Source organism: Numida meleagris, chromosome 1, assembly GCF_002078875.1.
Source record: "Numida meleagris isolate 19003 breed g44 Domestic line chromosome 1, NumMel1.0, whole genome shotgun sequence".
NCBI lineage: Eukaryota > Metazoa > Chordata > Aves > Galliformes > Numididae > Numida > Numida meleagris.
In genome coordinates, this window is record NC_034409.1 from 108,170,614 (window position 1) to 108,197,721 (window position 27,108).

Here is a 27,108-nt window from a genome sequence, read left to right on the forward strand (position 1 = left end):
AGTCATGAACTCATTAGTTAGCCCTTTGCTCCAACCAGGTACCAGCAGCAAAACATGGTCTGAGAGCATCCCTGCCAGATGGACTTCTCCCCCTCAGTCCTGACGTGCTCACAAGAAAATACTGATTTTTTTCTTTTCCTGGGGTGCAATGGTGCTTCAGCTGAGACTGTTGAGTTATACAGAGCACTGCAGCTGCCATGAATTCATGTTTCACAAGGTTGATGATGATATCAGCTTCCAGCTGATATCACTGCTTTTGCCCATGTACTTTCAGTGCAGTTGCACTGATCGCCCCCAGAATAAGAGATCATTTTGACTACTTCTGTTCAGGTTCAGCAGCTTATGACTCTTATTAAGCAAGAATACTAACCAGTGAGTATATGCAAAGTACAGTATCTGATGGCATTTGTGGTCATTACACACTATTTTCTGCATTAATTAAATTGATGTGTTGCTTTTTTTTCTGCACTTTTATTACCACTCAGTAACATTTTACCTGTGCTGCCTTGGTATCCAGAAGTCAGGTGAAGATTTCCAGAGATGAAAGGGACGTATCATTGCGAGGCCAACAAACCTCTTCTAGTTCCGCTGAGACACAGCCCTGCTCATTGCTCAAGATCGCATAGCATAGCCATGGTAGAATCCACCAAATAATCTGCAAGTGTTTCATTTTCTGTACCCTTAAATTAGGATTTTTGTGTGTAGCACTGAGGCTTCTGAAAGCTAATAATGACATGGACACACATTGTTGAGGAGTCCTAAGAGTGAGTCTGCCCCAACTTGTAAGTTCAGTGAAGACAAAACCAAAACAAAAAAAAAAATCCCACATTTTATCTCAGACAGAGCCAAATGCAGTTCTGAATCCTAAACTTACCGTTGTTCCAGAATCTTTATGAAAAATGTTGTGTCTCAATGCATGTATTTAATCCAAAGCTAAACTTTGTGCTTCTGTTTGTGAGGGCAGTGAGGCGCTGGCACAGCTGCCCAGAGAAGCTGTGGAGCCCCATCCCTGGAGGCGCTCAAGGCCAGGTTGGATGGGGCCCTGGGCAGCCTGAGCTGGTGGGGGGCAGCCCTGCCCATGGCAGGGATTGGGGCTGGGTGGGCTTTGAGCTCCCTTCCAACCCAGACCAGTCTGCAGTTCTGTGATTCTATTCCACCAAGGAGATAAGCCCTACCTTATGGGAAGCTGTGCAGGCGAGACAGGTACCACTCTGCGGTACTGGCAAGTTGCAAGGGGCTCTCCTGTTGTGGCTTGTAGGTTTATAATCTGCTGCTGGGTTTACAACGGAAACAGTAAAAATGACACATCCCTTTTACTGGAAAAAATTCTGGTGGGAAAAAAAGGGTAATTTTTGTTGCCTGCATTCTACAAGCATGCTAGCTCAAGGTTTGTTTATTGCAGCTAATCTTGTACTGCCCTTCAGAAAGAAGGAAATCTCCGTGCCTACAAGGAGAGGGATGTAATCAGGGAATGTGGATAACCATTTAACAACAACAGTGATAGGGGGCTATCTTCAGTACTTAGGCATAAATCACACCGTGACTGATCAAATGGTACTGGAGGAGGGGGGGCCCTACATCCATCCCTTCCCAGTCCTCATTTCTCTTGTTGTAGGAAGTGCTTCACTTCTCCAATACCCTTCCAGATTTCTGCATGGCTCTGCATGGAATAAGGCACTCTTTAACACAAAGAAAGGCAGGCTTGATCTATTCAGTATCAGAAGCATTTAGAAATCATTTCTGTAATGTGTTCAGGTCCAAAGATATATTTTCAGGCACTGACTGGAGCTCATCTCTTTTAACAAGGCTGATCTTAGACACATAACATGCCTGTGTCTTGAGAGGAATAAAGAGCAGACAGAAACAGCCGCATTCCCAAGCCTCACTGCAGCATATCAATTAAATAATGTTTGATTCTAATTCTTGAATGTTGGTGCTGCATCTCATGAAGAGCCCTCTGACTCCAGGTATACCCAGGGTGACCTGGTTTTAAAAAAATCACTGTATGTGATGCAGGAATGAGAGCTGCTTGGAAAAAGAACTACTGGGATGATGCTGTCATGTGCAGGTGTGTGTTACCACTTTCCAAGATGATTATAAGAGGAGAATTTACACTGTGCAATAGGGCATAAGGTACAGAAGGAAAAAATAATGCTATGCGTGAAGCCAAATCACCCTAAGTACAAAGGAAAGCATTAGAATAACTGCCTGTCTTCACTATGGAAGACCCAATGGAAAGAAAGTTGTAGCAAGGTGGGGGTTAGCCTTTCCTCCCCAGTTAACAGTGATTGAACGAGAAGGAATGGCCTCAAGCTGCACCAGGGGAGGTTCAGGTTGGATATTAGGAACCATTTCTTCTCAGAAAGAGTGGTGAGGCAGTGGCACAGGCTGCCCAGGGAAGTGGGGGAGTCATTGTCCCTGGAGGTGTTCAAGAACTGTCTGGATGTGGCACTGAGGGACATGGTCAGTGGGCATGGTGGGGATGGTCTTAATGGTCTTTTCCAGCCTCTGTGATTCTGTGGTTCTATGATTGCTATCCCCATGTAATGCAGTTAATGGTCTCTAACATTGCCTGGATTAACTCTGCTGAGAACTGTGGCTCCCAGATTGAAGCACACACTGGTTGTTATAGTAGAATCCAGGTATACAGGAAAATGAACACCCACCTCTTCTTTTCCGTGTGGCCACTGAACAAATTAAATGTGCTGACACCCTGAAGCTTTGATTTGGTGAAAAATAAGAAAATTGTAGAGCGTTAGTTTAAGAAGTTTACTTTGGATCAAGTGATCAAAGGGTAAAAAAGGGGGCAGGTAAGCAATCTTTTTTTATTTTAAATGGCCAATCTTTGTGAAGCTCTCTGTTGTGCTGTGCTTAAAATCTTCATTGCAGTATTTGCATCTTTGTTTTGATGACAACGTGGAGTTTGGATACAGGTGAACTGAGAAAAATATTTAAGAAAAGGCTGAGGTCAGAAGAGGAGATAAGAGCGGCAGGGTAGACACTAGGAGGAAGCAGGAAGCCAGTGGCAAGGCTGATGTCCCAAGATAAAGAAAATTCAAGAAGAAAGTAAAAATTGTCAAGAATCAAAATGAGATGGATTTCAAAAAGGATATTAATATAAATAGTAATAAAAAAATGTAACAGCAAAAACAATATTAAAAACCGTCAGCCATCAGGAAAATGAGCAGTGGGGCTGTCATGTGGTGAGGATAGGGTGGAAATAAATAGAGTCAGTTTGTCACCAAAATGAAATGAATGTTTTAGTTTTGTTCTCAGCAGAAACATGGTGAGGAATACAAAAAGGGAAAAAGCAGAGTGGGAACGAGAGCTGAAAACTATTGTTTCTCAGATGAAAGCAAATTAGAAGTTGCTCAGCATGGTTCAGGGTGTGCTGGCAACGCACCAGGTGGAAAACTGTGACCTTGGAGCTGCATGGGAACTGCCAGGGCTGTTCTCTAGCTGGGAGGAGGAAGTGGATCGAGCTGAGAGGGAACTGGGACATTTTCCTGATTCCTAGAGGTCCACCCTAAGAAACCTACAGGTCAGCCCCAGACAAATCTTGGCTATTCTCACTGTGATGCTGGTGCATACTCAAGAAGGAGAGAGGAGCTGTATTCTACAGCTGGCAAGCAACAAGGTGAGACTGAGAAAGGTGAGGTCTATGCTCACAGGTGGTTCCCACACTCAGGCACCTGAGCCTCATCAGTATCTCATAAACAGAGTTCAGCTCTTGGGCCTAAAGTGAGGGTTGGCAGAATTTCCATTACAGAGTGTTTTAAAGCTGCCTTTCCTTGCTCTCTCCTATAGAAGTGATTCTAAAAGGTTAGAAGGATTTCTTCTGAGAACCACAGGTTTTGGGGGCAATGTGCTTCTGGGATCCTTTATGGAAGAGTTTTAAAACTTTGCAGAAAGATAACACCATTGTTCCATTTGACTTCTTTTCATCAGTTTTGAAACAGCCCTGGAGAGTCAATAAGACGTCAGAAGAGCCAGCTGCCATAGAAGCAATCATCAGCCTGTAAAACCACTTCAGATGTGGAGTTACATAGTTTGCATTCAGGTGATGGCAGATGTAATCACAATTTTTTCTTCCTTTTCCAGAAAGAAGTGATGGAGTCATTAGTTTCACTCATCTGGCTAATAGGGCAGCAGAACAGCTGATCCTCCTGGGTCTGGAGATTCCTTCCTGATGTCTCTCCTGCTCAGTGTTACACAACTCAGCAGAATATTGAGGTATGCAGAAATTGCTTTGTTTTGCTGGTGGTTGTTTTGGTTGTCGTTTGTTTGGTTGTTGTAATAGGCAGCAATGCCCTGTATGTTTTGCCTCTGCTCTGTTTTTTATTTTTAAATCTAAATGACAAAACCACTCATCCCCATGCTAACTTCATAGGCTTTAGTGAATTTCTGATGCATTTAAAAGTAGATAAAATTATCTTTAAAGGAGAGAACACTCTGAAAGATAAACTCATTCTCTCTTAACTTACCTGAAAACACTCTTATCTTCTCTACAGAGAATGTATTTGCATGAGAAGTAATAATTTTTCTGTGGTAAGACAAGACCAAGGTATAAGTTCTATTAATCACAGATACACCTCAGCTGATTTAAGTGGAAGTTTCCTGTGATGCTGCTGATACCTGGGGCAGCTTTGTGCTCATTGTCTTCTGAGAAGTGTGGGAAGCTTGTAGCAGTTCTTCCCAAACAGCATTCTTGTAGTCTTAATGTCTGAACTGTAAAATGTCTAAATAGTATATATCAGTGTTTCCAGATAGCTGATACACAGGCAACACTAACAGCAACCCAGCTGCAGAAAACATTCTGTCCAGACCACTGCCATGTGAAGTCCAAATATTACTTGGCATCTATAAAGAAACAAAAAACTTGCCTTGCATTGTTAGTGAGCCTACATCATGTCTCTAGCATTTTGAATAAGCATTTTCCTTTTGTATGGGTTAGCTGACACAGATTTTAAAACAACTGCAAGAAGCATCCTATTATTCCAGAAATGTGTGAGCTGAAAATATGGTTCTCTCTCTTGTGGCTTAGAAATCTCATCGTCTGAAAACTGTTGAAGTGCAAAGTTGGTGTTTGACTCTCGGGGCTGCGGGGTTAATATGGATTATGAGAACTCAGTAACCCTACCATACAGTGGCACCATTCCATAATTTATACAGGTTCAGATAAAAGCACGTAGGACTGCCTTCAGTTTGTGGAGGCGTTAGTTTTAATGCCTTAGCCAAGCCGTGGCTGTACCCTTATTTAATAATATGTATCAATATTTTCTACTGATGTGCTATCATACATACAAATATTTAAGATGAAATGTGAAAGTTGCCTTTCTTTCTGGAAGGCTTATTGTTGTTGCAATAGAAATATTCCACTTAAGAGAGCAGAGACAGCAACTGGCAAGTAGTAACATAAAGAGTTCTTGTGGACTACTTTAAATCCTAAGTTTGCATTTAGACAGCCTTTTTGTTAACCAGAATGCTCACATTACTGTAAGCTCATGCTGTTTGTAAAGCAAATTTCACATGTATCATTTGTGCCTTCTTACCTCTAGGTACAGAGAGGCATTGACAGCTTTAGTTATGTGCAGTCCCAGACCAAGTTTATGAAAAGGTTGTGATCAGATGGGGAGGCTCTTTTCCTGTTCCTACTGTTTTTATTTACAAGAAGTTGTAGTACAGATATAGAGCTGAAAATCTCCAGTAGGCATGCAAATAAGAATTCACATAAGTGACTTTCTGCCTAGATATTTTCTCAGGCCCTTGGTATCGTACTCCACTGGGCAGCAAGGAAAACCCTTAGCTTAGGTTTAGTTAACTGTTTCCAAAAAACCCCACAGACTGTGGGGTCTAAAGTTGGTCACAGAAGTCTTAGGATCATAGAATCACTAAGATCATCTAGTCCAACTATCAACCCATCACATGTGAACAGGGAGGAATGAGGAAACAGCATGGATCTCTCCAAAAGAGGAAAAGGCAGTTAGCTTTGGATCACTCTAAGGTGTGAGTGGAGAGGGGAAGAGCAGTGAGAAACTTGAGGAGCTGTGGTCACCCCTATGCACAACACTGGGGGTCTGAGATGCAAGATGTCCTACTTGTTCTCAGCCAGCATGACCCCTGTTAAGTGTCTTTGTGCAACTCCACCTATACCATGTCTCTGCTTTATCAGCTTTTCAGTAAAAGCCCTCTCACATCTTGCATTAACAAACTGTAAGATCCCCAACAAGATGGTCTTTGTTCTCTAATCACTCCCAAGAGAACATCTCAGCTTCCTGAAGAATAGGGAAGAGACGCTGAATTCAAGATTACTCTGCACCTACTAAGTGGAGGAAAATGACTGATAACCCAAGAAATAGGGTTAGCATTGTGTATGCAACTATGATGTTTGAGATTATATTAAGCATTAGGGAAGGTGAAGGCAAAACAGAGTAGTCACTGAATGTAAGAAAGGACTCTGTAGGAAGCACTTGTTTGGGAAGGCAATTAGAAATAGGTTTCAAAGGGACTTGACAGATCACAGCCTGATGCTTCAGTCATCCTGACGGAAATCTGGCTTTTTGCACCTGCTTTTTTTTTTTTTTTTTTTAACTGTTGACTAAGTGAAGGCAGAAATTGGAAATGCTTAGGAGAAAAGGATCGTTTACCTCATTGCTGTGACAGTTACCAGATAGAGAGGTGTGTAGTTGAAATTAGGGAGGAAAATCAGAAATGTGGAAAACAGCCCACTCCTTTAAATAAAGCAGGAGAAAGAAATAGAAAGATTTTAAGAGTGAAAAGGCTTTAAAAATTGGCAGCTTTCCACATTTCTCTCCTTCATCTCCAGTGCCTTTTCTTTCAATCTGTTGAGAAACCTTCACATAGTATTGACACTTATGTTTGTTTCTAAAAATTAGCTTGTAAGTGTGATCATTTAGGAGAACATATGATGAGTGAGGCGGACACCTGGTCAATAGATTGAGTTTCTATTCAGCATCAGAAGTAGGAAACCTTTTATTTGGTTTTATGCTTTCAGGTGCAGGAAACCAGTGCAGCAGAGCTTGAAGTGATATCTTAGGGAAATGTAAGGGTTTTTTTTTATGCTACGGACAACTGATTTCTCCTACTGACAATCATGCCCTGTTCCAACCATGCACAGTGTGTTGCATATGTGTAACACAGAGAGTAAGAGACACGACTCAGAAGTTCCACTGCACTGGTGATGCCAAATTAGTTGTGGAGAATTAGAGGCCAACAGTTACAGTGTGGCCCTTTGGCCTCATAATTTTTCTTTGTAAATCTTAGCAAAATCTGTCATGCTTTGTCTGTGTTCCCACATTCAGGACATCTGAGAGGCACCGCCAAGAGGAATGGAACAGGCAGCACACTAGTTTTGCTGATGTCCTCCTCTGGGATCTCTTGCTGACAAGTCATTGGAGCTGTGGGTTCATCTAAGCTCAGGCCTTCTGGTCTTGGCATACACAACATCTTTGTTAGCACAATACTGCTGTCCTTGGGTACTGGCAGAGGCTGCGTTGTTAACCCTTCTGGTGCAGGTTTTCCTCCATTCATACTTCATTCAGAGCAGACATTTGTTATGAATATCCACAGAGGATTAAGTTTGCTTGGTTGATAGTCATGCTGTGTGCATTTGGTTTCCTCACCACTTCATAGAATAGAATCACAGAATCATTTGAGTTGAGAGGGACCCTTAAAGGCCATCTAGTGCAACCCCCCCGCTATGAACAGGGGCACCTACAGCTACATCTGGTTGCTCAGAATCCTGTCCAACCTGACCTTGAGCGTCTCTAGGCATAGGGCATCCACTCTCATTTTTGGGCAACCTGTGCCAGTGCCTCATCACCCTGATTGTAAAAAAACTTCTTCCTTATATCCAATCTAAATCTCGCCTCTTCTAGTTTGAAACCATGTCACCTTTTCCTATCACAGCAGACTCTACTAAAGAGTCTGTCCCCTTTTTTCTTACAGCCCGCCTTTAGACACTGAAAGGCCACTCTCAAGTTGTGGGTCACAGAGTTTGGTAGATATGAGGGGGCTGGAGAATTAAGAGGGAAAGTATGAACCACAGGGAACATATGGAAGGAAGCAGGGGGTATCGTATGAAGAGAAGAGAGTATGGCTGTAGGATGCCAGTCAGTAGAAAATAAGGCTTCCTCAGCACTGCTTCTCATTCAGCGATGTTTATTTTCCTTAATGTTAGCTCAGGGATCTGTAGCTTGTACTTCATTAAGGGTTATGACTCAGGGGCCCAGCAAAATTGAAATGGTTGGTCTCTAACATTGCAGATTTTCATCTCTGTGTGCAGAAGCATCCTTCTAGCTCTTGTTGAGTAGTGTGTGCTTGCAGTAAGAGAGCAGGTTTGGAGATAGGTACACATTACTGCATTTTCCTCTTTCTCAGGACACTAGGTATGATAGGAAAAAAGAGACTGACTTTCAGGTGGTTTTCCAGGTCAGGTTGGGTATAAATCCACCACTAATACCTAAGACAGAAAAAGGGGCTGAAGAGAATCTAGACTTTTTTTTTTTGAAAAGCACAAAAAATATTTTTTATTGTTCTTTTCTTCATAGACTTTCTTCCAAGTTACTCAGCTCTCATTGCTCTTTTCAGCTGATGAGTAGATGAAGATTGCATACTCTCAGTGTGAGAAGACAGCTTTCATTCACTTTGACTCTTCTGAGCAGATGTGACTAGACACTGCCCCATGCCGTGGTGCCTGTGGATTGGGCACCCTTCAGCTTTGCTCTCTGGAAAACTCTTCTTTGCTGCTCTACTTGCTGGGACAGACAGCTGTGGAGTTGCCTTTGTGCTGAAGGTGCTTCCACCTTCACTAATGGCTGTTGGGTGGATGTGCCTAAATTCCTGTTTGCATACCTCTCTGAGATATAAGCTACATGCTGCAGGGTGAAACACTCCTGCTCAGTGAATGCAGGGAAGGCCAAGAGAAGTGAGGAGCTGGATTCTTCCATTCCCTGTGCTCGTGGGGCAGGAGCATAGTGTGCACGCTTCCTGGATTACTCCGCCTGACTTTTGGTTTGCCTTAACTCTCACCAAAGTCTTTGACATCCTGTTTACTGACTTTGGCTTCATTTGTGTTTCCCCTTGCAGTTCTGGGTTGACCATGAGCTCCTGGTCTGATTGTCTCCTTCCAGCTTGGGAAGACCTGAAAAAAGGCAACTTCTCATGGCAGTTAAGTCTTTACTCTGTCAAACTCCCATGTCTTTGTTGAGTGAGGGTCAGACTGTATGAGAGGATTGCAAACAGAGTGGGGGGGGGGGAGCAAGCAATACAGTAATTGGAAGTAGAGAAAAATGATTTGTGTACCCCTGGTGTTTATGTGCAAGCACACATACATGAGTCAGACCAAAGCTTGTCTAGATTATTATCCTGCCCCCAGCTTTGGGCAATAGGAGATGCTTAGGGAAAAAGCATAAGAAATGAGATATTCAAATATTTTCAATACAGGAAGCAGGCAGATTCTTTGCAAGGAATGTGAGTGTTGCTGTGGGTTGTTGCCTGGCATTCAACATATTTCTACTGTTAATAACTATTTTCTTCAACGAGTTGTGTACTTACTATTTGCAGTACAAGCTACAGCTTTGGGGAGGAGTAACCTTCTGGGAGCTGGTGTCATGTTTTTTGCAATCTTTTCTGCAGTCAGTTGTGACATACAGAAATATTACAGATACAATGCTTGCACAGACTATCTGGACACCAGCTATTGACAAATATTTACATTTCTTATTGCCACTGTTCTGTTTTTATGACACCTTATTCAATCTTGAAAGCCCTTCAGAAGTCCCTGTCACAGTTTTTGAGTCAAGGCCAATAAAGGACAATGTGAGATGGCCTCCTCTACCCAAAATTCTCTGCAAAATTAAGGTAGACATTCATGGAGTGGTCCATTCAGTGCTGTAAATAACCAGAATTTGGAAGGTACATATAATTTACCTAGCTGTTTGATCTAACTCATTAGGAAAAAAAGAAGTAAGTAACCTGGTGCTACAGAAGTTACTTCAATGCAAAATGAATTTGATGTGAAACAGGCAAATTGTGAAAACAGATTCTTACTTATTACTGCTGCAGAACTTGCAGTTCAGTGTGAATTTAATATCTAAAGGGGGGCTATAGGAAAGAAGGGAACGGACTCTAGCAGGGTCTGTTGTGATAGGACAAGGGGAAACAGTTTCAAAGTAGAACAGGGGAATTTTATATTGGATATAAGGAAGAAGTTCTTTACAATGAGGGTGGTGAGGCACTGGCACAGGTTGGCCAGAGAGAGGGTGAATTCCCTGTCCCTGGAGATTCTACTTTATTACTCAGATTTGAGTATATATGCAACACTGTGATGGGCAACAACAGAAAGACGTCATAATATGCAAAGGAAAGGTCAAAAGCTGAATGTACACAGTCCTGAAATCCCTAAGTTTGGTAGTGTGGTAACTTTGGTGCTCTCTGGAGTCCTCTGATTTCTGTAGCACTCCACTGTCTCTTGGCATCAGGATGACCTGTGCTACCCTCTTGGTTTGTTGGTTTTGGGGTGTGTTTTTTTTTCTTTTCTCCAGACGCAGTGGAAGAGCTGTTGCACGTAAGCTGGTCTTCAGAAACAAGACAGCAGAGGAGGTTGTGGGAAGAGTCCACGGTTTTTAGAAGGACATATGTGTGCAGATTAAACAAAACTGAGACCTGTGACCTTCAAGGGTAAGGCCAAAAGCCAAGCAAAGATTTTCTTATAGTTTTGTGCAATGTGGATTGTGTTGAAAGAGCATCTCTGGAAAAGAGGATACACCAACAACAATGCACCATCAAATTACTTACACTGCACTCTTCCACATGTCTTTATTTTACATCTTAATTACCTAGCCCACAGATCACCAAAGAAACCCCAATCCCAATTCCCACTAGAACAGCCAGAGCACAGGATCCAGCATCCACCCCACTGTGTAAGAACAGATGCAGGCTGCTAAGCCATAAAACCCTGAAAGGAGAATCTCAACCCTCTAAAGTCAGTTATCACTGACTGCTGTGAGGTCAGGGTCTCAGCTGGGAGATTTATCCCAATTACAAGCTCTCTGCAGTCACTGGTAATGCTTAATGCAAATACATGCTTTGTGTCGATCTCCATCTACATATTTTAAAAGTACTTTACAGAAGGGTTTGGTTTGGAAGGGAGCTCAAAACCCACCCAGCCCCAATCCCTGCTGTGGGCAGGGCTGCCCCCACCAGCTCAGGCTGCCCAGGGCCCCATCCAACCTGGCCCTGAGCGCCTCCAGGGATGGGGCACCACAGCTTCTCTGGGCAGCCTGTGCCAGTGCCTCACTGCCCTCACAGTGAAAAATTTCCTCTTAACATCTAATCTAAATCTCCCCTCCTTTAGTTTAAAACCATTCCCCCTCATCCTCATCTGTGTGAAAAGTTCATTTCTCCTCTGTTTATAAGCTCCCTTTAAGTACTGGAAGGCTGCAAAAGGAAATGAAAGGGAAAATACTGTGCAACTACAGCAAAAAAAGAGAAACTCCAATGAATAAAGACTGAATTTTTTTCAGATATACTTCTCCCTCTCTTGTGTCCATATTTAAAAAGCAAAACAGGGAAAATCTCTGAAGAGCCGTGAATTAGAACCAATTTTAGTGCAGAATCTTCCACAGAGATCGATTGGGTTGCAGATAGTGCAACTCATGTTATCCTCACTGGAAATGGTTACAGTAACACATCTGTAGATACCTAGCCCTCCTAATTAAGCCTTCCACAAGACTGTACATGAGCAGTCTTATTCCAAGAGTATTAATGATAGTGTGTGGCTCTGCAATCTAACAACTTACATGAATGTTATGAAATTACTGTTTACATTGCAGTAATTCCCTGTTAATTCAGTCAAGAGCAGAGCTGCTATAGTGCTGCTCTATTGTAGATTAAAGTTCAATTTATGCCCCAGGGAGCATGAGATTTCTAAAGAGAGAAAGAGAGTCCCTGCTGGTGTACAGAAGGAAGTTTAATTGACTCCTGCCTGAGTGTGCTGTATTGCCCCAGCTGGGGATACAGCCCAGAGGAGCTGTGACAGAAGGGGGATGAAGGCCAAGTGCTTGTGCCGGTGGTGTGCACCAGCCACCTTCATGTCTCCCTCTATTTATGTGTCATGGTTATGGCATCTCACCTCTTCTGCTTGTTCCTGCATGCTTATTTCTAACCTCCCTACTGCAGCTACCACACACATGCTCATCAATTAAACTTTCTTTCTCTTCATACACACATACATATGTTCAGTTCACAAAGCCATGCTTCCTTGCTGGGACCTCCTCCAAAGGAGACTCCATCCTCTGTCCCCTATCAGGACACCCTCCACTCTGTCCCCCCCTGAGCTCCTTTATCTCCCTTACTTCCATACATGGCTGCAAATCATATATTAATTATACTGAATGAAAAGTGAACACTGTGATATATGGTATTGCTCAGCAGTATCTCACCCTGGGAGGAGTTACAGCTTTCCTAATTGGGAAATAAGGAACAGAATAAGGGAAATAAAAGAGGAGTTTGACTTTACATCTTTGTTTTCCCAAATTACGGAGAGCTCAGTTACACAGGCAGTAAACCTGCTGTTCAAATGACAAGTTAAAGCTCCAGGGTTCAGCAGCCATGGCTGCTTAGAAGTAACCACAGTGCTTGATTTTGATTAATAAGGGTTTTACAGATGAAACTGGTAGAAATATCTTATTACCTGTTCTCTCCTCAGATGCTGATGTGTAATGCTGTAAGCTGACTGGATTGGTGGAAAAAAGAAAAAGGTTGGTAAGAATGTATCCCAAAATATACCATACTGTGCTGGGGTAGAAAATGAGTATCATTTTTAATATAATAGGTAGAAATGTTCTTTTTCAAATGTGACTGCTATCACATTTTTGTCTGATTTTTTTTTTTTTAAGTGCAGACTTTTAATCTTCCTAGGTGATGCAACACCACCTTTGCTACCATCTCTGCAACCTAGCAAAATCCTGGCTACATTTTGGTATCTCTGCTTATCTATTGTGACTCACAAAAGAGCTTTTCCACTAGTACTGTGTACAATCAAAGCTAAAAATAATTTTCTGTAAAGGGACAAAAACTCCATCAGATAGGAAGTGTTTTTATTAAGCATTGTGAGTTTGCTTTGCTTTGTTTTTAATTTCAGGAGACTCAGTCATAGAAACAGCTGCTTCTTTCATACAAGACTTGCCCGGGAGCAAATCAATGCATTTAATTTGATTCTGGAACTAGCTGCACAGTTAATAATGCCTCAAGACTGTAAGCAAATCTCTAAATCTGTATCTCTAATATTCAGATTCCCTTTCCCCGGAAAAAAAAAAAATTAAAAATTAAAAAAATCTGCATTTCATCAAATCCATATTAAGAAGGTTATGCAAGCTAGTTATAAGAGAAGAGGCCCAACCCTGGTGCTGTTCTGAGAAGCTGCAAAAATAAGGTGTAGAAGTACCCCAAAGACTACGCTGCATGTCGTCATAGTCCTACAAGATAGTCCGCTCTTAAATGCGGAGATGTAAGTATGCTATTTCATGTATGCTGGTGATGGTCATACCCAATCCTTTGGGCTCTTGACTCTGTAGTGATGTGCTCCTACATGCTTTGGATGGGGAGGCAGAATAAGGGCAGAAAGCTTCTCCTTTTCATTGTTTCTCTGCTCTGATTTTTTGGAAATGATGGCACATCCTGGACACATTCATGCTTTGCACGACTACGCAGTCCATCTTACTGTATGAGTCTATCATCTATGTTACACGCTGCAGGAGGCAGAGATGTAGGCATTTATACTGGGTCTGAGTTCAGCCACTGTTCAGTCTCTGCTGAAATGTTTCTCCTTTTTTCTAAAACACCTCTCATCTAGCTTTCAGGCCTTCCTTTCACCCTTGCCCAATTTCACATTATGGTCTGTTTAATCCAGACCCCATTAGTTTTATCTAAAAAACCTGCCTTTCTAGAGGAAAAAATAGTTCATCTCTTTAGCACTTCGTGGCACATACATATGTAAAGAAGCCTGACTGCAAACAGTGCGTATTTTGGGGATGAAGGCAAAAGGCAATGTAAGAATGACCTTTATCTGTTTGTGACAGATGGGAATTTTGAAGCAATTCTTTATTAGCATGAACTATCATCGGACTTGTGTCTGAAGTCTTGAGGGATGCAGCTGTTAATTTCTACTGCAGAGCTTCTCCTTTGTGTTTTGAATGATCACAGTTTCTTTTTGTTTATATATGCCTGAGAAGAATCTCTACAGAGAGTTGAAGCTAATTTTATAAGTGATGGTCTACGTAGTCCTGGCTCTTTCTCACGCATCTGTGATTTCAGAGGGAGCTTTATTTACTAAGGATGCTTCAGTGAGAAGCTGCAAATATTTTGACAAGAAGTTCCCTCAGAAATTTACTCCTTTAACCTGTGATAGACCCTGCTAAACACCTTAATGGGTGGGTTCACACAGAAAAAGGATTTGCAGACTATAAACCACATATTTATGAATGGAATCGTTATTGTATAAGGTGTGCACCTCTGCAACACAATCCACCTTCCCCAAAATCTTGTTAGACCCATGACTTCTATGGGAAAATCCTCACAAAAACAAAAAACACAGCTTTCTTGTTGTTGTTGTTTTCAATTTTAAGTTTGAGAGAAGTCGGAAATCCATCACAACCGTTGGTACAGCTTTCTAATGGATTGCCAGAAATGGGAAATCTAATGTTAGTACAACTTGATAACGGTTACCTAGCCTTACATTTTGGATTTTGCATGTAATTTTTATTTTGAGTTCATAGATTCAGCAAGTCAGCTGGACTTTTTTTTTTTTTTTTGGTAGACAGAAGAGCCCTCCCTCATCAGATTTCAGTTCCCATATAGGTATCTACAGTATATGATCTAATTATCACTCTCTCCTTGTTAATCTAAACAGTCTGAGCTACCTGAGAAATCCCAAATCTAATTTATTACCCCATCATCAAGAGCTGTTGTGTAGGAAACTGATGGTCTTCTCGTCGTGTCTTTGGTGTATTGATTAAGTTTGTCTTCAAACATGATTTAGTGCTGAACCAATGCAGTACTTCTGTGGTCTCCATGCTTATGACAGGCAGGATGTTGGTCTCCTTTGTCTTAGAGTGAACTTCCCAACATGTAGTTCCTGTCTTTCTATGGTAGCTGGGCTGCCATTTTGAGAGCACACTTGACTGTTTCATGGCTTCTGTTGTGCAGTTAACCACGGTTTTATACCACACAGCTCTCAGCTTGTCTTTGATCAAGTGTCTCATTGGATATCATTTGTTTCCTAATAACAACTGGCTGTGCAGAATTCCCCAGATCATCTTCCCACAGCTTGTGGGCTCTGCTCACACTCACCCACTCAAAATGCTGCCCGGTCTCCCCAGCTGCCAACAACTTGTCCCTGTCTTCCCCTTTGTGGAGTGAGTTGCTTTCCGACTTGAATCTCAGAGGACAACAGCATTCAGAGAGGACTTTTTTTCCTCCCATCTGATATGGGCTTTGTCTTAATGTTAATTTCTGAATGAATTCAGGCAAATGGCAAACAAAACTGCCATATGCTATTTACCATAAATCTTCATACATATTTTCTGATGCATTACAGAACACAGTGCTCACATTTAAAATCCTCAATATATATGAATTTTGGGGAGGGGAAAATGGACAACTGGACAAAATGGAAATTTAAGATATTTTCTTTGAAGAAAGTGAGGAAAAAGGCCTGATTGAGTTAAGTACATCAACAGCACTACGAGAAATGTGCCACAGAGTGACTATCTAGATCTTTTAAAAAGAAAAAGAGTTCACTGTGAATACTGACAAAATGCTATCTTCTGGTAAGTAGGTTTTGAACAACAGTAGGTTTAATGTTTAAGGAAATCATATCAACCTTCCCTTCTGTTTCTTGCTGGAGTTGTAGTGAAGGATTCCTTGAACTCCTTCCAGCACTCACTGTGCTGTGACATGATCATATGAATGGTGGAGATTATAGCTTCATTGTTTGGCCCCGGCGAAGGATTATGTCCTTATCGGAGATGTGATTGCATCAGGCTCACTTAATTCCATTTCTTGATTTAGAGAAAATGACGTGAACCTGACAATCTCTTCCTCTTTCTGACAAGGCATTTACACTGAATTAATCTCTCTTAAGACCAATTTAATTGTTTCTGGTTTTCTATTGTACATTTTTTGTGTTGCTGTGTTTTTTTGCTTTTTTTTTGTTTTGTAGGTGGTGAATTTTTTCTTTTGTTTTGCTGAGAGAAGCTTCCCTTAAATTCCGAATTTAATAATTTCAGACTACACTGAACAGCAGGCTTTGTGAGACAACAGCTGTAAAATTTAATGCTGCTAAGGGAATAGTTATGCATATCTATGTATTAGGGCCATAAATGTACATTACCTGCAGGCAGCGAGCCTAGAAAATCTTTAATTCAAGATTGCAGATATTTCTTCTTATCTCAGTGACATTTCAAAGCATAGCTAAATCAAAACTCCTCTCTTCTGTGTCATCCCATACTGATGAGCAGAAGCTCCCTGCACAGGTATAACACCTGATAGTCCAGCATTGGTGCAGAAGCTCTGACAACCTGTTAGCAAACCCAAGTGGCCCAAACCTATTTTGCCTCCTCATTGGCAAAGGTTCCTATTAATTTTTACTCAAGCTCACAAGGAGCAAGACTGGGTAAAAAACACCTCTGTGCAGATAGGCCCTGGGTAGTCACAAAAGGTTACTCTGCTCCACACTCCTCCCCAGCTCTTTGAAGGTGCCTGTATCCCCCATCTCCTACACACAAGGGCTGACTGCATGGACTGGTGATGGGGCCAAGGCTGTGGAACATTGCTTGGGTAGACAAGCATGATGACAACACCTAGCAACACAGTAGGGAAGAGGGAGTTCACTCCATTTAACATCCTTGAGTGAATTTAACTGTTTAACTGGTGAGGTTGCTTCATAGGGAGACCTGGGAGAATGCACTTAAAAGACAATCAGATGGCACAGGAGGCATGTCTCACTGGTCCCACTGCACTTACAGCCAAACAATTAACGCCCTCTAAAAGCTAGGAAGATCATCCCAAGTTTAGATGTAGGTAAATTAACACTTGAGACATCCACAGTTTTAATGATAGCTATTGCAGCAGAACCCAGGAGTACTAGGCAATTAAACTTGTGGAAAAACATATAGGAAGCAAGGAGCAGATTTCTTTTTAAAGTCTCTGAAGTGTAACAGAAAACATTCTCTTTGTTAAATATATCTTAAATTTCAAGCAAGGCAAATAAACCGTGCCAGTAACAGACTACCTTGGGATCTTTTTGCCTTCTTGATTCTCCCTCCTGGCAGAATTTGAGCTGATTTCATGACTTTTAATGAGATACCTCCCAGCTGGAAATAGCAACTTTTACTGTTTTTCCCAAACATCCATGTTCAGACTGCTTTATCAAACACACTAATCAACATCATTTGCTCTGTAAGCTGCTTTGTGGAATATATCATAAGGAAGCAATGTCTTGTTCATTTAAAAAAAAGAAAATCTCTTTTACTCTCTACATTCTCAGTACTTTCATCTGTTAGTACTAAGACTGGAAAGCTGGTCTGTGTGCTTGTGACATGATTGCAGGCTAATACATGACATTAGGGCAATGAATTTTGTTTCAGGATCCAAACCAGAAGGATTTGCTCATTGCTTGTGTTTTATTACCACTTCAATTTAAGTTGGGAAAAGCTGAAGGCATTACAACAGCGGACCTCTCAGATGTCCTTCCTGTGTGGCAGGAACAATGGCACTTAGCTCAGTTCTCAGCCATCATTTGAAATTTCTCAGCTGGGTTGAAAACAAAACAGGTTGTGGTTGATGGCTCCTTATGACTAGTTTCTCCCTTGCTTTGTCACACCTACTTTCCTTTCTGTCCAGAAGAGCAACTGGGAAGCCGACAGCCAGGCGAAGCGTACCTCTGCATATATTCATGTACGTGTGCTCTGTATCCCACTTCAGTATTTCAGCACTTAGTGCTTGAAGTGTTCTGTTGCAATAGATATTCTTATGTCAAGGACTGGAAATTGTAGCACCCAATAGTTCTTTTTTGAATCCGTAGTAATTTCAGTTGTGATTTAAGGCGTAGTTGATACTTGCTCAGTTATGTCATCGGTCTTTCTTGGCTTTCATTTTTAATCTCTTTCCATTTGGAAAAGTTGACAATTATTGCATTAAAACCACTTAAATAGGTCACTTCGATATAATATATAGTTTTATGCTACTTCATTCTTCTTTTTCAGAAACTAAACCTGTATATATACTTAATAAATTAATTAACTAATTTAATATATATTTATTACAATGCTTCATTTTTGCATTCTTAATGTATTGAGTGATATAATGTTAGTAAAAAAAAATTAATTTGATACTAATTCGTGCCACTGATGAAGAATGGGACTCATTTTCAAATGCGAGAAGTCAATATTTCATATTACAGATCTATTTGCAATAGTACGTTCACTGGTCTGCATTTAAATTATTAAACAAAGGAAAGACTGCTTGCCTCTAAGAAGTCTTTCTTGGATGTTCTAATTGCTTGGGTAATTGGACTTCTTTACATTTTATGACTTTGACAAGACTTGATTCAGTCACTGAGAAAGAAAATCTTTCAACACCTCCTTCCAGCATTGAACTGCTTCTGATTTTAATCTTGCCACATGTTTCCCTTTTGTAATGAAATTCTTTGAAGATGGTAACACAACAACAGCTAAACCTGAGCACACTGCTTCATTTGCTACTTAAGGGTCATACAGTTTAATGTGGATATATCAGCTCTTGGTAATGCTAAGGGCAGAAAATTCTGAAGACGTATTTTAGGGAAACATCTATGTTTTTAGGCTTGATTTAGATATGATAATCTTCTTGTGGTAGTAGTTTATCAATAATGTTTTCTCTGGTGTCATCCTCCAATCAGTGACAAACTTATTCTTCTCTTCAGTAGTGCACACACTATACTATGGCCTTTGCCAAAGATCTTTGGGTTAGTTTGATCTGGCATCTGGCACAGCTCTGGGCATATTGGTATTTTTGCTAAAGTGTCCATTGTTCGTTGTCCCACTTTGGAAAACTGAGCATGGCTCTGGCTTGCAGTGATGCTGTTCACATTGCTTGTGTGTCCTTCAAGGATCCACAACTGACTGGACCCAGCACAGCTGGGATCATCTCCAATTTCATACCTACAAGCATCCACTCAAGGCATGATGAGCACTGCTGGATGTTTCATGGTGGTTAAAAGGCTGGAGTTAATTTCTATCTCCTGGCTTCCTTCGCACCCGCATTTGGCACAGGAGAGAGTGTGGTATGTGAATCTCTCATGGCTTTTGGTGGGAACTCCTTGATTACGCTAGCCTGCAAAAAGCCTGCAAATTCTGGGACTCCTGATTCTGTGTTGCTTCCAGAGACACTTACAAGCTGTATCTCACCCCAGAAGCCAGTCCTCAGGAAAAATGCATTAGGATTGTCAGTGAATTTTGCCTGAGGATTGTGTTTCAGAGAAAACAAGGAGCAGCAGTTTCCTCATACTCCAACAGAGCACAGCACTGCTGAATCCAAGTCATCTCATGAAGCTTCTGTGTCTTTAGTGAAGGATTTGTGTGCAACACCAAGAACTTAGTCACGGAGCTTCCTTGTAATATCTTCTCTGTTTTTCATGTGACAGCTTGATGAATCCTGCTTTACAGATGGGACTACACAACAAAAATCCTCTCTGCTCTTAGATCTTGTACCTTGTGGGTACAATATGGAAAAGTAGTCTCCTTTACTCCATGCACTGCCTTTACTGTTCTCTCCTAGCAGATGTGAAATGTTATATCAAATCTACAACTTCCCTATTGGAGTCTTAATAAACAGAGATCTTCCAAAAGATTTTCAGATACATAGTTATCCTTTTGATGAAAATCTTAGAATCATTAAGGTTAGAAAAGACCACTGTAATCATCTAGTCCAACCATAGTTTCACTCTGTAATGTAGAGATATTTCCTGGGATAGTTTCTGCAGCCCCAAAATATTCTCTTCTGCCTATCCCATTTTCCCCATGGTGATTCACAAGGTGCTACTAGTAAACTCAACTCTTGGCCGTAATACCACTCTACTGAACATCTCTCCTCTGTATGTTGCTTTAGATTTACTTGGTTTTAACTCAGAAAGTTTAACTATATAATTACCACTAACTTATCTATAGTAAGCATACTAGAAGCAGTTTCTTCAGATGTATTATTTTCTTGTCTCATCAAAGATATTCCCCAAACTCATTCTGGCTTACAATGGGAGATGCTTCTCTCATGAATACCTTACTTGCTGACTTACATAGAGGTATAAATCTTGCTGCAGTCAGTCATAGCTCTTGCACTTGGATTAATTACACTATTTCTAACCAGAAATTGTTCACATGTGAAGGGCTTTCTAATGTAGATTCAAGATTATAAATCTCACACTTATTTTGCAATATTCATCTCTTTATTCTTGGAGTATACATAGAAACAAGCACAATGGTAATAGACATTTCTAGCCCTAACCTCACTAGTGAAACTTGTGAAGCACCTACTGTCTCTCTGCAGCAGATTTTCTTACTTGGATGCTTGATTGCTGTGCATTACACTTAACCAGCACTTCCTGAATTGCTGATTCTTTCAAATATGTTGGGGTTTTGCTTTGCTTTGTTTTTTTTTCCTCATCCGACAGCAAAGTCTTCTGCTTCTTATGACAATCCACTTGGATCTTCCTCAGAGACTTCCTATCAGTAATTGCTGATTTTTTTCCTCTGTCACAAATGCACTCAAACACTTCTTCCCAACTGCAGATATGCTAAAGCACTTTTGATGACACCAAATCTGTTGTACTTTTCTCTCATTTCTGTTTCTGTCAAATCCAGGCTATAACATGACTCTGGAACTGCAATTTCTCAACACTTGTGTTTCTTGAATTTGAAGCAATGCCACATTAGAAATCAGTGAAGTTTCTAAACTTATATGAATTACCAATGCCTTTCATGCTTGCTTGTGGAGGTACGAGACCATTGGTGGCTCCTTTCTCTTGTCTACTTAAGTCAAGTAATGTGACAGTTACATTGATATGTGCAATAAAAAGTGGTACGTGCTTCAAACTGCAAACGGTTTACCAGCATTATGTAAACCAGGTCATTGACAAAAGATGCACAAACCAAACAGATAGTGTGATATTCAATTTTCATTTTCATGTCTTGGAGGAAATTGCTCACATGCAAAGATTAATATGTGTGGAAGGACTACAAAACCATACCTGCCTCACTGAAATGTTGCCACAGCCATGCATACTAATTCCACCTGGGTTTGGGGGCTTATATTAGTCTGCTGCATCAGCTGGTGTCACAAGTAGGAATTGGTTTTGCTCTTGGGTATATTGTTGTAGCACTAGTCTGATTCCGCTAGTGTCACCAAAGCCATACCTGAGAAACTAAGTAAGGAGTCAAGTACATAGATTGAGGGTTGTACATGATGTCAGTGGATAATATTGGACCAATATTGGTCATTCATACATGAATCAATGGTGATTTGTCTAGCAATGGTGATGTGTCTAGCAATATCACTCAAACTTTGTCATTTTAAAACTATGTTCATTGAGTTTCAGGCTGGCAAAGTCAAAGATTACTGAAGAAAAGCATGCTGATATACATCAAAATCCTTGTGGGAAAGCATATTCCCTTCCATGTAACAGCCCTTTACTGCAGTATACTTATCATGCTTCCCAAGCTAGGAGAGAACTTCTTCCACACAGGGGGAGAGAAAAAAGTAGTCATCTGTCTCAGGAATCTGGCACACTGCAGTCTTTTATCTTTTCATGTTTTACATGTTTATACATAGCAGGGCAGCCTGCCAGTAGCTCAGGCCAATACCAGCAGCAATGGCTTAGGTTTGAGTGGATAGGTTTTTGCTGGAGCAGTGCACAGAATAGGCACGGTCGTTTGTCAGCATTCAGTTTGAAGTGGTGGGGTACTTCCCACAGAGCTGATGGCCATTAGAAACACAACAAAACTGAACTGTGAACTACTGTCATTCAAGTTAGAGAGCAAGGTACTGCAGATGATAGAAGAGCTCTCCTGTCGCAGGACATAAGCTGGGGAATCCAATTTGCATTCACATTTTGGCATCCATCCACCATTCTGGAGAGGCAAAGGAAAGTCAGTAGAATAAGCCTCCAAAATTGCTTTCAAGACTGAAGTATAGCCAAATCAGCTTCCTATGTCTATGGCAAATACCAGAAAATTCTGAATTAAGAACCACCTGTATATTTGGCTCTTTCCTTGGTCCTAGGTGTTAAGTAGAGTTTTCATTAGCTCATCCTGCTTCTTTGTACAGACATTTTCTGTAAATGGACTGGATCCATTTTTTCCCCCATTTTGGTCTGAGAACCATGAATGATTCATGAGCTGTCAGAATGCAGCTGACAGAACAGGCTACCAAAACTCAGTATCAAACATAAACGCCTCTTTCCCTGCAGGTGAGAAAGAAAATATGCAAGGTTCATGAGAGGAAACATAACAAAGAGATTGGCAAAGAGAAACCTAGGGCTTTCTCCAGACTATTATGTAGTTCTTGGACCAGATAAATGAGCAAGTGATCTCCACGTTCCCTTTCAGATCCACACTTCTGCAGCTGCACAACACTTAATATATTCCCCTAATTAGGTTAGAGTTAGGTAACATCTCCAGTGCAGACATTTACATCTAGCTGGCCTCTCTCTTATGTCACTGGGAACCAGGCCTGGCTAGGAGAGCGAGCCTACCTTGGGCTTTTGAGGTTGGATATGTATTTCCGGAAGAGGAGTTAAATCAAGGTAGCTTGTATCCAAAGTTTCCTCAGATCTAATTACATATGTGACTGTGATCCTGCTCTTAATGTAAAGAAAATCTCCCGCTAATGTTACTGGATGTTTTTTTCCCTGAAAATGTACCAAGTACAGCTCTTAGATCACATGGAAAGTATGTGTTTTCAATATAAGTCTAGAATGTTTGGTTTAGCTCAGAGTGCCTTGTAAGATGGACAAAACTAAAACTCACCTCAGGGCATCTGAAGATAAAGAATGCAATTTCAGAAAAAAAGGATAGGGATTTGTAGTTAAGGAAAATGTGTATTGTGTTTTTGTATTGTGCGAGATTTCGTTATTTGCTTAGCAGCATGATCCATTTCTCAGCATCATATGTGTTCTGTACTGGAAGTCTTCTTTAAAGAAGTACAATTAATTTTCCAGTGGGCAAGAAGCAAAACTGATTTTCCTTAATTATGCCCAGTAAAATATTATAATGTTTTTCCTCTTTGTACTTGACCTTCATAACCTTTTTGAAAGCTACATGTGTATAAAGCGTATGCACCTACATATCAGAGAAAACCCAAACTAAATTACACTTGGATTTAATATGGTTTCAAGACTGTCTTCCATAGTGGTTAATCACTTACCATGTAAGATGTGTGACTGCAATTTAAGCCACCTTCCAAGCCACTTGACTTGCACTGATACAGAAATTTTCTGCTTATATTTTGCTTAGCTGCCTGAGTTTTATTGACTATGCATGTAGAGCTGAAAATCTGTATATGTCACCACTGGCTGAAGTGATTTGACATTCCTAAAATACGCATTCTGGTGTCCCAGCCTCAAAAGCAACCTTATCTATCAGACTTTCTTAGTCCACTCCTAATGCAGACCAACACTAGAACTGAGAGAAGAGAGAAAAAAATCACACTGTAATGGAGACATCTGGAAAGAAACTAGCTGTACAGACTCAATAGCTTTTGAAAAAGCAGCCCCCTTAAAGTATGTGCCCTTACATACACAAAATCAGGTCCCTTCTGAAACAGTTGATACTTATGTATTTCTAGCTTGCAATTTCTTCATTTCTAGTTATATTTCTTCTAACCTGCTGGACATATTTGTAATTACAGGGATAGGAATTTTTTTAATGCTTACATAATTCAAAACTGACCAAATGAAAGCTGATTTCACTTTCCCCACAGAAAAAAAAAAAAAAAAAAGTTTTATGCATTGGGAAATTTCAGCTGTAACAGTAATTACTTTTCAGGTAATTGTTAGAAAGTTTCTGTTAATTTCTGTTCTGATCATTTGCCAGAATCATGAGTGCAATGAAACTGAGAACACAATGAAGTAGAGAGTACTGTAGAAATGATTATAAAGGCAATGTTGAACGTTTGTTAAGCTCAGAGGATATTCAGATTGGAGTCAAGATATTAACCTCTGATGAATTCTGGCTTCCGTCTGTATTGCTCATATCACATGCACATTAATGTGTTGTGCCTGCACTTGTTGTTAGTAGTGATTTTTTTTTTTTTGTTCAGACCTCAAATTAATCAGGAAGTGGCACTTGAATTTAGGGTAGGATGTGGGAGCAGTAGCAAATAACAGTGTCGTTGCTTGGTTGTGCTTTTACCTATGTGAGCAATGCTATGTATCTGCATTTGCTGTAGTGCCCCTGGATTTTCAAGTATAGATGAGAACCAGTTCAGCGTCCGATTCAAGTCTCCTTGACCTTTCAGCAGCTGATGCATCATGGCTCACGTGGTACCTACTGTAGAGAACTACAAACGGTTGCCTGGCTTCTGCTCACTCCAGGAATTAATCAGCGCGTCACTGCAGTTGATGGGAAGTAATGAGCAGCTGTCTTCAGAATGAGGTGTTGAACATGACTCAGGCACAGCACAGTATTGAGATCTAACATGGAAATGTCCTCTAGTTATTTCTAAAGGTCTGAGAAACCAGAATGAGATGCTGGGTATGTGATGGGTACAAAAAGGATACATTTCAAAGGCAAAGAGAACAGAACTGCCAGTAGCATTGAAGAGAATCAGAATCATTAAGATGTGAAGAGACTACTAAGATTGTCTAGTACATGAGTGTCCAACCTTTTGGTTTGCCTGGGCTGTGCTGATTGAAGAGAAATTGTCTTGGGCCACATATACGTAGACCGCTCTGAAACTAAGGCCTACTATTAATTTCCATGGAAAATACGACAGAAACAAGGAGCACAGTAGCACTGTTTAACAGAGCAAATTCTCAGCTACACAATACTATCTGTCAGCATAGTCACCACCATTAATTCTGTGCATTTTTGCCAGTGATGAACTAGAGCTTGCATTCTATGCTTATAAAAATCTGTACCAGTCACGGTGGCCCGCTGCCTCCTCTGCTGAAATACACCACCCACCACCTCACTGTGCTCACAGCCACTGCTTGGTCTCCAGAAACATTCAGCAAGTATCGATGAATGTCAGTGGGTGCTATTTTTTTTTTTCTTTTTTGCATGGAGGAATTCAGTGACACACCTTTGCTTCGTATGCACTTCCATGCCAGACGCCATTGTGTCAGAGTGCCCCTCTGCTGCCATCTGTCACACAGCAACAAAATGCAATGGGATGTTGGCAGACATTGCTTTAGAACAGCCTTCATACCATATATAATATAGTTAATGTTTAAGTAGCAAAAATATTTTAATTTTTAATATTTTTTAACATTAAAAGAAAGTGAGCAACAAAACCATAAAACTAGTGTGCTGTTACCTTGTTTTTGTGAAACTGATGTATCAATCCGGTTTGATGGCAGTGCCCGCAATTCTTAGTGAGCTCTCAAGGTGCTTGTCAGAGATTTTGGATGAAATTTTACTTTTCCTGGATGTAACCCTTGAAAGTGGTTGTTCACAAATGTACGTACTGCCAAAAAGAGGTGATGTGAATAAGGCACAACTGTGAAGCAAGGGGTATTCCTCTCTGGTAAGAGAGGGCTTATGAAAGTCTGGTAAAGAGGTCTGATCACATATTTCTTTGAACTGAATGTCTGATTGGAACTCAGCACATTTCATTTGAAAATTCACGGGTAATTTGTTTATGTCAACTGAAAACAGAATTGCAAATATACCAAAAAATTGATTCTTTTTTCAGCAATCTTGAAACCTGTTCTCAAATCCCTTTATCATAAAGAAAAGCACAGCTGCATATTTTTTTGCTGTTCACAGGACTGTGTTTAGCCAACGTATCAAAGTGCATACAATTATTTGCCATAACTTGAGTTAGCACTGCTCTGCACTCTCTGTATGCTGGTTTCAGCTTAGCCAGTGCCAACTACACACTCATGTTTGGTTGTTGCTGAACGACACATGCACTCATGGAGCCGGGCTGGGCTGCTCCGTAGGGCAGAACCACCACCATGATGGAACAGATCAGGAGGTGGCCACAGTGTGAGTTGTGCTGGGCCACAGGTTGGACATGCTTGATGTAGTCCAAACACCAACGCATCCCCACCATGCCCACTGCCCATGTCCCTCAGTGCCACATCCACACGGTTCTTGAACACCTCCAGGGACGGTGACTCCACCACCTCCCTGGGCAGCCTGTGCCACCGCCTCACTGCTCTTTCTGAGAAGAAATTGTTCCTAATATCCAACCTGAACTTCCTTGACGCAACTTAAAGCCGTTACCTCTTGTCCTAAAAGTCTCTTGAAATGGAGAGAAAGTCTGTATCTCATAATTCTATCTGTATTTTCAGAAAAAAAAAAAAAACATAAGACAATTAATTGTCAATGTGAAACCCTCCCTTTCCAGCAGATCCTGTAGACCTGTTGGGGTGATCTGAAGTAGATGCTTTCCCGATACTCTTAAACACGTTTCAACTATGCTGACATTTTGAGAATTTTTTGCTCAATAGAAAAGATGAATGCTACTTTATTTGCCATCTTGCTTCATGCACAGAGTGAGCATTGCTTTTGTAGAACAGCTCATTTTAAGCCTGGGGATAATAATGGGTAAATAGGCTAATGGTCACTCCAGGGTACTGGTCAGCACTTTACAGACCTGTCTTAGTAACTCAGGAAGAGAAGATGCTACTTGGCAGTAAGATGTCAGAATGCAGTTGGGCAGGAAGGTGGAAAAAAAATTGTTGGCATTCTTTACAGATACTACTATTTTTTTTCATGATATTTCTATATTCACTATTTCTATCCCTGAAATATATATATATATATGTTATTTTCTTCCTCCTGTTTCTCTGTATCTCTCAGACTAATATATCTCCTTCTTTCAGAT

General features: G+C 40.9%; 1 long non-coding RNA gene across 3 annotated transcripts; it reads left to right on the plus strand.

Annotated features, from left to right (window-relative positions):
* On the plus strand, window positions 3,231-25,325 carry LOC110403560. Of its 3 annotated transcripts, XR_002441730.1 has the most exons (7): window positions 3,231-3,637; window positions 4,102-4,233; window positions 9,109-9,189; window positions 10,566-10,701; window positions 12,731-12,782; window positions 13,166-13,531; window positions 24,571-25,325. It is a non-coding gene; the product is annotated as an uncharacterized LOC110403560 (long non-coding RNA). The 3 variants fall into 3 exon arrangements; XR_002441728.1 differs by having other exon boundaries at window positions 9,109-10,701; XR_002441729.1 differs by having other exon boundaries at window positions 9,109-10,701; window positions 13,166-13,278; window positions 24,571-25,324.